Below are 10,655 nucleotides of genomic sequence, written 5' to 3' on the forward strand. Positions count from 1 at the left end.
CAGGGACTACTTTAGTTTTGGTGCATGGGCTTCTCATTCTGGAGAACAGGCTCTAGGGTGTGTGAAGGTCAGTAGTTGTGAAACATGGGCTCAGTAATTGCAGCTCCTGGCCTCCAGAAGACAGGCTCAGTAGTTGTGGCACATGGGCTTCGTTGCTCCATGGCATGTGGAATCTTTCCAGATCAGAGGTTGAACCTGTATCTCCTGCAATGGCAGATAGTCTTTACCACTGAGCCACCAGGGAAGCCCTCCACCATTGATTGTAGTTTTTTTTTTTTTTTTTTTTAAATAATGGCCATTCTGACCAGTGTGAAGTGATACTTCATTGTAGTTTTGATTTGCATTTCTCTCATAACTAGTGATGCTGAACATCTTTTCATGTGCCTCTTGGCCATCTGTATATCTTCTTTGAAGTGATCTATTTAGATCTTCTGCCCAGTTTTTGATTCGAATTTTTTTTTTCATATTGTGCTTCATGAGCTGTTTGTATATTTTGGAGATTAACCCCTTGTCAGTTGCATTGTTTGCAAATATTTTTTCCCACTCTGTGGATTATTTTTTCAGTTTGTTTATGATTTTCTTTGCTGTGCAAAAGGCTTTAATTAGGTATCATTTGTTTATTTTTGTTTTCATTACTCTAGGAGGTGGATCCAAAAAGATAGTGCTGTGATTTATGTCAGTGTTCTGCCTATGTTTTCCTCTAAGAGTTTTAGAGTATCCAGTCTTACATTTAGGTCTTTAATCCATTTTAAGTTTATTTTTGTGTGTGGTGTTATGGAGTGTTCTAATTTCATTCTTTTGCATGTAGCTGCCCAGTTTTCCAAGCACCACTTATTGAAGAAATTATCTTTTCTCCAGTTTTTATTGTTGCTTCTTTTATCATAGATTAATTGACGTTAAGTGTGTGTGTTTATTTCTGAACTTTCTATTCTGTATGATTGTGCCAGTACCATACTGTTTTACTGTAGCTTTATTTTTTTTTAAGATTTGTTTATTTTATGTTTTGAATGTGGTGGCTCTTTGTTGCAGTGTGCAGGCTTGCTCTAGTTGTGGTGAATGGGGATTCTCATTGCGGTGGCTTCTCTCGTTGTGGAGCGTGGGCTCTAGGTGCCCAGGGTTCAGTAGTTAGGCTTGTGGGCTTAACTGCTCTGCTGCAGGTGGGATCTTCCTGGAGTGGGGATTGAACCTGTGTCCCCTGCATTGGCAGGCAGATTCTTAATCCCTGAACTACCAGGGAAGCCCTTGATTACTATTGCTCTATAATACAGTCTGAAGTCAGGAAGCCTGATTGCTCCAGCTCTGTTTTGATTTCTCAAGATTGCTTTGGCTATTCGGAGTCTTTGTGCTTCCAGACCAAGATGTTTTGTTCTAGATCTGCAAAAAATGCCCTTCCATCATTTGGTAGGGATTGCATTGAATCTGCAGATTGCTTTAGGTAGTATAATCATTTTGACAATATTGATTCTTCCAGTCCAAGAACATGGTGTATCTTTCTATCTGTTTGTGTCATCTTTGATTTCTTTCATCAGCATCTTACAGTTTGCAGAGTACAGGTCTTTTACTTCCTTGTTGTTCATTGTTCAGCTGCCCAGTCATATCTGACTCTTTGAGACCCCGTGGACTGAAGCATGCCAGACCTCCTTGTCCCTCACCATCTCCTGGAGTTTGCCCAAGTTCATTTTCATTGCATCGGAGATGCCATCCAGCTGTCTCATTCTCTGATGCCCTCTTCTCCTTCTGCCCTCTATCTTTCCCAGCATCAGGGACTTTTCAAATGAGTCGTCTGTGTGCATCAGATGACCAGAATACTGGAGCTTCAGCCTCAGCATCAGTCCTTCTAGTGAATATTCAGGATTGATCTCCCTTAAGATTGACCAGTTTGGTCTCTTTGCTGTCCAGGGGACTTTCAGGAGTCTTTTTCCGCACCACAGTTCGAAGGCATCAGTTCTTTGGTGTTCTGCCTTCTTTGTGGTCCAGTTGGCACAACCATACGTGAGCACTGGGAAGACCATAACCTCGACTATACGGCCCTTTATCAGAAGAGTATTGTCTCTGCTTTTCAACACAATGTCTAGGATTGCCATCACTTTCCTGCCATGAAATCAGAAGATCTTCTTGGCTGCAGTCACCATTTGCAGTGATTTTGGAGCCCAAGAAGAGGAAATCTGTTACTACTTCCACCTTTTCCCCTTCTATTTGCCATGCAGTAATGGGGCTAGATGCCATGATCTTAATTTTTTTAATATTTAGTATTAAGCCAGCTCTTTCCCTCTCCTCCTTCACCCTCATCAAGAGGCTCTTTACTTCCTCTTCGCTTTCTGCCGTTCGAGTGGTATCATCTGCATGTCTGAGGTTATTGATGTTTCTCCCACCTATCTTGATTCCGGCTTGTAACTTATCCAGCCTGGCATTTCTCATGACGTGCTCAGTGTATAGGTTAAACAAAGAGGGTGACAGAAGACAGCCCTGTCGTACTCCTTTCTCGATCTTAAACCAGTCAGTTGTTCCATACAGGGTTCTAACTGTTGCTTCTTGACCCACATCCAGGTTTCTCAGAAGACGGGATGGTCTGGTATTCCCATCTCTCCTAGAGCTTTCCACAGTTTGTCATGATCCACATAGTCAAAGGCTTTCATATAGTTGATGAATCAGAGATAGATGTTTTTCTGAAATTCTCTTGCTTTCTCTATAATCCAGCGAATGTTGGCAATATGATCTCTAGTTCCTCTTCCTTTTCTAAACCCAGCCTGAACATCTGGAAGTTCTTGTTTCATATAATGCTGAAGCCTAGCATGCAAGATTTTAAACATGACCTTACTAGCATAGGAGTAGAGTGCAACTGTCTGATGGTTAGCACATTCTTTGGTACTACCCTTCTTGGGAATTGGGATGAGAATTGACCTTTTCCAGTCCTCTAGCCACTGCTGGGTCATCCAGATTTGCTGACATAATGAGTGTAAAACCTTGATGGCATCATCCTTTCTGAATAGTTCTGCTGGAATTTCATCACATCCACTAGCTTTATTAACAGCACTGCATCTTAAGGCCCACCGGACTTTGCACTCCAAAATGTCTGGCTCTGGGTGTCTAAACACACCATCGTAGTAGTCTGGTTCATTAAGATCTTTTTTATACAGTTCTTCTATGTTTTCTTTCCATTGCTTCTTGATGTTTTCAGCAGCTACTAGGTCTCTACCATTTTTATTCTTTTTTGTGCCCATCTTTGGGCAGAGTGCTCCCTTAATGTTTCCAATTTTCCTGAAGAGATCTCTAGTCTTTCCCCTTTTGCTGTTTTCTTCTATTAAACACTGTTCATTGAGGAAGGCCTTCTTGTCTCTTCTAGCTATTCTTTAAAACTCTGCATTTAATTGGATGTACTTTTCCCTCTCTCCCTTGCTTTTTGCTTTTCTTCATTCTGCTATTCATAAAGCCTCCTCAGATAAACCACTTTGCCTTCTTGCTTTTCTTTTTCTATCAGATGGTTTTGTTCACCACTTCCTGTACAGTATTATGGACCTCTGTCCATAGTTCTTCAGGCCCACTGTTATCTAGATCTAGTCCCTTAAATCTACTCATTAACTCTAATGCAAATTCATACAGGATTTGATTTAAGTCATACCTGGCTGGCCTAGTATTTTTCCTGGTTTTCTTATTTTAAGCCTGAATTTTGCTATGAGAAGCTGATGATCTGAGCCACAGTCAGCTCCAGGTCTTATTTCTGCTGACTGTATACAGCTTCTTAATCTTTGGCTACAAAGAATGTAATCAATTTGATTTCAGTGTTGACCATTTGGTGATGTCCATGTGTAAAGTCGTCTCTTGTATTGTTGAAAAAGAGTATTTGCTATGACTAGTGCATTCTCTTGGAGAAGGAAATGGCAACCCACTCCAGTGTTCTTGCCTGGAGAATCTCAGGGACAGAGGAGCCTGGTGGGCTGCCATCTCTGGGGTCGCACAGAGTCGGACACGACTGATGCGACTTAGCAGCAGCAGCAGCAGCTGTGCATTCTCTTGGCAAAATTCAGCTAGCCTCTGCCCTGCTTCATTTTGTTCTCCAAGGCCAAACTTGCCTGTTACTCCAGGTATATCTTGACTTCCTTCTTTTGCATTCCAGTCCCCAATGATGACTAGAACATCTTTTTAGGGGTTTGTTCTAGGAGGTCTTCTAGGTCTTCATGCTATGCTATGCTATGCTAAGTCACTTCAGTCGTGTCTGACACTGTGCGACCCCATAGACGGCAGCCCACCAGGCTCCCCCGTCCCTGGGATTCTCCAGGCAAGAACACTGGAGTGGGTTGCCATTTCCTTCTCCAGTGCATGAAAGTGAAAAGTGAAAGTGAAGTCGCTCAGTCGTGTCCGACTCTTAGCGACCCCATGGATTGCAGCCTGCCAGGCTCCTCCGTCCATGGGATTTTCCAGGCAAGAGTACTGGAGTGGGGTGCCATTGCCTTCTCCACTAGGTCTTCATAGAACTGATCAACTTTACCATTGATAGTAGGGGCATAGACTTGGATTACTGTGATGTTGAATGGCTTTGCCCTGGAAATGAACTGAAATCATTCTGTCATTTTTGAAGTTACACCCAACTACTGTATTTTGGACTCTTTTGTTGATTATGAGGGCTACTCCATTTCTTCTATGGGATTTTTGCCCACAGTAGTAGATATAATGGTCATCTGAAATAAATTTGCCTATTTCTGTGCATTTTAGTTTGCTGATTCCTAAGATACCTATGTTTATTCTTACCATCTCCTGCTTGACCATGTCCAGTTTTCCTTGATTCATGGACCTACTGTTCCAGGTTCCTATACAATACTATTCCTTGCAGCATCAGATTTTACTTTTGTCAGTAGACACAGCAACAGCTAGCATCATAGCCACTTTGGCACAGCTGCTTCATTCCTTCTGGGGCTATTGGTAATTCTCCTCCACTCTTCCGCAGTAACACGTTGGACACCTTCAGACATGGGGGACTCATCTTTTCATGTCCTGTCTTTTTGGCCTTTTATACAGTTCATGAGGTTCTCACAGCAAGTATACTGGGTTGGTTTGCCATTCCCTCCTCCAGTGGATCATGTTTTGTCAGAACTCCCTGCTATGACTCGTCCATCTTGGGTGGCCCTGCACAGCATGGCTCATAGCTTCATTGAGTTACACAAGCCCCTTTGCCACAACAAGGCAGTGATCCATGAAGGGACTTATGCTTCCTTAGGTAGGTTTATTCCTAGGTTTTTATTCTTTTTGATGATAAATGAGATTGTTTCTTTAATTTCTCTTTCTGATCTTTCATTGTTAGTGTATAGAAATGTAAGATATTTCTATATTAATTTTGTATCCTACAACTTTACAGTCAGTCCCCTGCATATGAATGCTTTCCATTTCAAGAGCATGTTTGTAAGTCCAGTTTGTTCATAAGTCTAACAAGGTTAGCCTAGGTACCCAATGAACACAGTCAGCTATAAAGCACTATAGTAGGCCTGTAATACTTTTTACACAAATAATACATAAAAACAAACAAAAAAATAAACATTTTTAATCTTAAAATTGTTGTTCAGTTGTTAAATCGTGTCCAAATCTTTGTGACCCCTTGGACTGCAGCATGCTAGGCTTCCCTGTCATTCTCTATCTCCCAGAGTTTGCTCAGATTCATGTCCATTGAGTTGATGATACCATCCAACCATCTCATCCTCTGTTGCCCCCTCTCCTGCCCTCAATCTTTCCCAGCATCAGAGTCTTTTCCAATGAGTCAGCTCTTCACATCAGGTGGCCAAAATATTGGAGCTTCAGCATCAGTCCTTCCAATCAGGGTTGATTTCCTTTAGGATTGACTGGTTTGATCTCTCTGCTGTCCAAGGGGCTCTCAAGAGTTCTCTAGCACCACAATTCACAAGCATCAGTTCTTCACTGCTCAGCCTTCTTTATGGTCCACCTCTCACATTTGTACACGACTACTGGAAAAACCATAGCTTTGTACAGACTTATGTCTGCAAAGTGATGTCTGGTTTTTAAAACACTGTCTAGGTTTGTCATAGCTTTTCTTCGAAGGCATCTTTTAATTTTGCGGCTGCAGTCTCCATTGCAGTGATTTTAGAGCCCAGGAAAATAATATCTGCCACTGTTTCCACTTTCCCCCAGCTATTTGCCATGAAGTGATGGGACCAATGCCATGATCTTAGTTTTTTCAGTGTTGAGTTTTAAGCCAGGTTTTTCACTCCTCTTTCTCCCTCATCGTGAGGCTCTTTAGTTCCTCTTTAGAGTGTATCATCTGCATATCTGAGGTTGTTGATATTTCTTCTGGAAATCTTGATTCCAACTTGTGATTCATCCTGCCTGGAATTTTACACCATGTACTCTGCATATAAGTTAAATAAGCATGGTGGCAGTATACAACCTTGATATATGCCTTTCCCAATTTTGAACCAGTCTGTTGTTCCATGTCCAGTTCTAACTATTGCTTCTTGACCTGCATACAGGTTTCTCAGAAGGCAGGTAAGATGGTCTGGTATTCCTATCTCTTTTAAGAATTTTCCAGTTTGTTGTGATCTACACAGTCAAAGGCCTTACTGTAGTCAGTGAAGCAGAAGTAGATGTTTTTCTGGAATTTATTTGCTTTTTCTATAATCCAACAGATGTTGGCAATTTGGTCTATAGTTCCTCCGCCTTTTCTAAATCCAGCTTGTACATCTGAAAGTTCTCGGTTCACATCTGTTGAAGCCTAGCTTGAAGGATTTTGAGCATTACCTTGCTGGCATGTGAATTGTGAGGAGTTGTTTGGTATTTTGAACATTCTTTGGCATTGCCCTCCTTTGGTGTTGGAATGAAAACTGGCCTATTCCATACAGTACCTTGAAAAATACAGTAGGGTACAACATCTAGCATACAGGGGCTGACATTGCGTGAACAGGCAAGCAAAGGTACTGGCTGGAGGAGAGAGAGGAAGTGGGATGTCGTAGAGCTGAGGGATTGTCAGCAATAGGAGATGTAGGGCAAGCTGCAGTTTCACTCAAGCTTGATATTGATGGCACAGGTTCTGGGTCCTTACTGGATTCAATTCTATCTACCCTCTTGAAAACATTATCCAGTGATGTCAGGATATTAGCTCTTTTTTTCTCATTATAGCTGACACACAGTAGCACTGATTTATGGATTACATTCTGAACTGCTGCAACTTTGTGTATAACTCTACATTCAGGTCCTATGCCTCGAAAAATAACCGTATCTCTTCAAATAAAGAAAATCCGCTTGCCATTTTCTGTGTCATGAATCTCTTTGGTTCTTCAGTTACTTCTTCCTCTTGTCTCTCTCTGTCCTTTCTCTGGGCCTCCAATTCCATCAGACTCTACCCGCTATGGGGAGCATAGCGGGTAGAGTCAGGCAGGCAGGTAGGCAGGCAGGTCCGTAGGTTAGGAGTACGAATCCCAGGTAGGGTCTAGGAGCATAGGGTTAGGGTTAGGAGGTAGGCGCTAGGGCTAGGGGTAGGATAGGGAGCCCCTAGCGGAAAGGGAGGAGAAGGCAATGGCACCCCACTCCAGTACTCTTGCCTGGAAAATCCCATGTATGGCGGAGCCTGGTGGGCTGCAGTCCATGGGGTCGCTAAGAGTCGGACACGACCGAGCAACTTCACTTTCACTTTCATGCACTGGAGAAGGAAATGGCAACCCACTCCAGTGTTCTTGCCTGGAGAATCCCAGGCACGGGGGAGCCTGGTGGGCTGCCGTCTGTGGGGTCGTACAGAGTCGGACCCGACTGCAGCGACTTAGCAGCAGCAGCAGCAGCGGAAAGGGAGAGGAGCACCCTCTTTTTTGCTGGGTGGGGCTGAGACCAGAAGGGGCGGAGCTTAGGCAGGAAGCAGCCGGGATTTATTTTTATTTAATTAATTTATTTATTTGGGTTAGGGTTAGGGTTCGTGCACCCCCTCACCCCAAAACTCCGCACCCCCAAATTCGAGTTCGAGTTAGCGTCAGGCTTAGGGTCAGGGTTAGCGTTAAGGTTAGGGTTAGGATTCGTGTACCCCCTCACCCCAAAACTCCGCACCCCCAAATTCGAGTTTGAGTTAGCGTTAGGCTTAGGGTCAGGGTCAGGGTTAGGGTTAGGGTTCGTGTAAGCTCCTCAGGTTGCGTAGCAAGGAGTTCATGAAGGCGTCCTCTTGCATATCTAGCTCCAGCTTCTCACCAAGGGCCACTAAGTTGCTGAAGACCTCTTTGAACTTTTCATCCACTTTCTTAAACCCTCAAAAATCATGAACAAACTGTGGGCAAAGTTTCTTCCCAATCCCCTTCATGGTGATGGCCATAACATCACCCAAGCAAAGTCAATGCTTTTTATGACCGTGACAGTGTACTCCAGACATATGAACTAACACATGATTGGACATGTGACCACACGTTCTTATCTTTGAAAAAGTCACCAACTTGAAGATTCATATACAGGTGACTTACTATATTGAATTCATTGATGAGCTCTAGTAGTTTTTTGGTAGTGTCTTTATGATTTCCTGTGTATAGTATCATGTTGTCTGCCAACAGTGACAGTTTTACTACTACTTTTCCAATTTGGATTCCTTTTATTTCTTTTTCTTCTCTGATTGCCATGGCTAGGACTTCCAAAGCTATGTTGAAAGAAGGTGGTGAGAGTGAACAACATCCTTGACTTGTTTCTTAGAGGAAATGCTTTCAGCTTTTCACTTTTGAGTATGATGTTAGATGTAGGTTTGTCATAAACGACCTATATTATATTGAGGTATGTCCTCTTTGTTCCCACTTTTCTGGAGTTTTTTTTAAAATCATAAATGGATTTTAAAACCATAAATTGGATTTTGTAAAAAACTTTTTATTCATCTATTGAGGTTGATTATGGTTTTTATTCTTCAGGTTGTTACTGTGGTATATCACTGATTTGCTGACACTGAAAAAATCCTGACATCCCTGGGATAAATTCCACTTGGTTGTGGTTGTGATCCTTTTAATGTATCTTTGGGCTTGGCTTGCTAGTATTTTGTTAAGGATTCTTGCTTCTATGGTCAACAGTGATATTGGCCTGTAATTTTCTTTTTTGTGATGTCTTTGATTTTGGTATCATGGTGATGGTGGCCTCATAGAGTGAGTTTGAGAATGTTCTTTCCTATGCAGTTTTTGGAAATAGTTTCAAAAGGATAGATGTTAATTATTCTGTAAATTTTTCATTGAATTTGCCTATGAAGCTATTGGGTCCTGGACTTTTGTTTGTGGGAGTTTTGAAATCACTGTTTCAACTTCAGTGGTTGTGATTGGTCTGTTCATATTTTCTATTTCTTTCTGGTTCAGTCTCAAGGGATTGTACCTTTCTAAGAATTAATCCATTTCTAATAGGTTGTCCATTTTATTAGCATATAATGGCTTATAAAGAGCTTATAGTAGTCTCTTAACGATTCTTTGTATTTCTGTGGTATCAGAAAGAGAAAAGCAAACATTGTATATTAATGGATATATGCATCATGTTTTCATAGGTTTTTTCTCTCCTTCCTCTTTTGTTCTTTTCTCTTGTCATTTGATGACTGTCTCCAGTGATGTGTTTGGATTCCTTTTTCTTTTTTGTGTGCACATCTGTTACAGGTTTTTGGTTTTTTTTCCAAAGACTTTATTTTTGACTGTGGTGTGTTGTCTTTGCCGCGTGCTATCCTGCTCTGGTTGCTGTGAGCAGGGGCTACTCCTTAGTTGCAGTGCACAGGCTTCTCACTGTGGTGGCCTCTCTTGTTGTGGAGCATGGGCTCCAGTGTTTGGGCTCAGTAGCTATGGTGCATGGGCCTAGTTGCCACAGTATGTGGAATCTTGCTGGACCCAGGATGGAACCTGTGTCCCCTGCATTGGCAGGTAGATTCCTAACCACTGGGACACCAGGGAAGTCCTATTATACATTTTTGGTTTGAGAGTACCATGAGGTTTTGATATACCAGTCTATGTATGTACAAGATTGTTTTAAGTTTGCTGATCTCTTAATTTTAAGTGTATTTTCAATATCCTGCGTTTGTACTCTCATTTTCTATTTCTGGTTTAAATATCATATTTGTGTGTGGATACTTTTCTACCCTAAATATGTGTTTGCCTTTACCAGTGAGCTTTCTGGTTCATAATTTTCTTGTTTCTGATTGTGGCCTTTTATTCTCTAAAGAAACTTTAGAGAAGTTTCTTTAGCTGATTTGGTTGTGTTAAATTCTCTTTAACTTTTGCTTGTCTGTAACACTTTTGATTTCTTTGTTGAACCTGAGAATCTTGCTGGTTAGATAAAGTATTGTTGGTTGTAGGTTTTCCCCTCTCATTACTTTAAATTGTGCCACTCTCCTGTAGCCTTCAGGGTTTCTGCTGAAAAATCAGCTAATAACCTTATGTTATCAGATAACCTTGTATGTTATTTGATGCTTTTCTCTTAAAAAAATTTTTTTTTTCTATTTGTCTTTAATTTTTGTCAATATGGTTAATGTGTGTCTTGGCTGATTCCCCCTTGAGTTTATCCTGTGGGGACTTTACACTTCCTGGACTTGGGTGACTATTTCTTTTCCCCTGTGGGAATTTTTCAGGTATTTTTTCCTCAATTATTTTCTCAGGTCCTTTCTCTATTTTCTTCCTAGTACCCTTTTAATGCAAATGTTTGTGAGCTTAATGTTGTTCCAGAGGTCTTTT

The sequence above is a fragment of the Bubalus kerabau genome, chromosome 12 (genome assembly GCF_029407905.1).
Source record: "Bubalus kerabau isolate K-KA32 ecotype Philippines breed swamp buffalo chromosome 12, PCC_UOA_SB_1v2, whole genome shotgun sequence".
In the NCBI taxonomy this organism is placed as follows: Eukaryota; Metazoa; Chordata; class Mammalia; order Artiodactyla; family Bovidae; genus Bubalus; species Bubalus kerabau.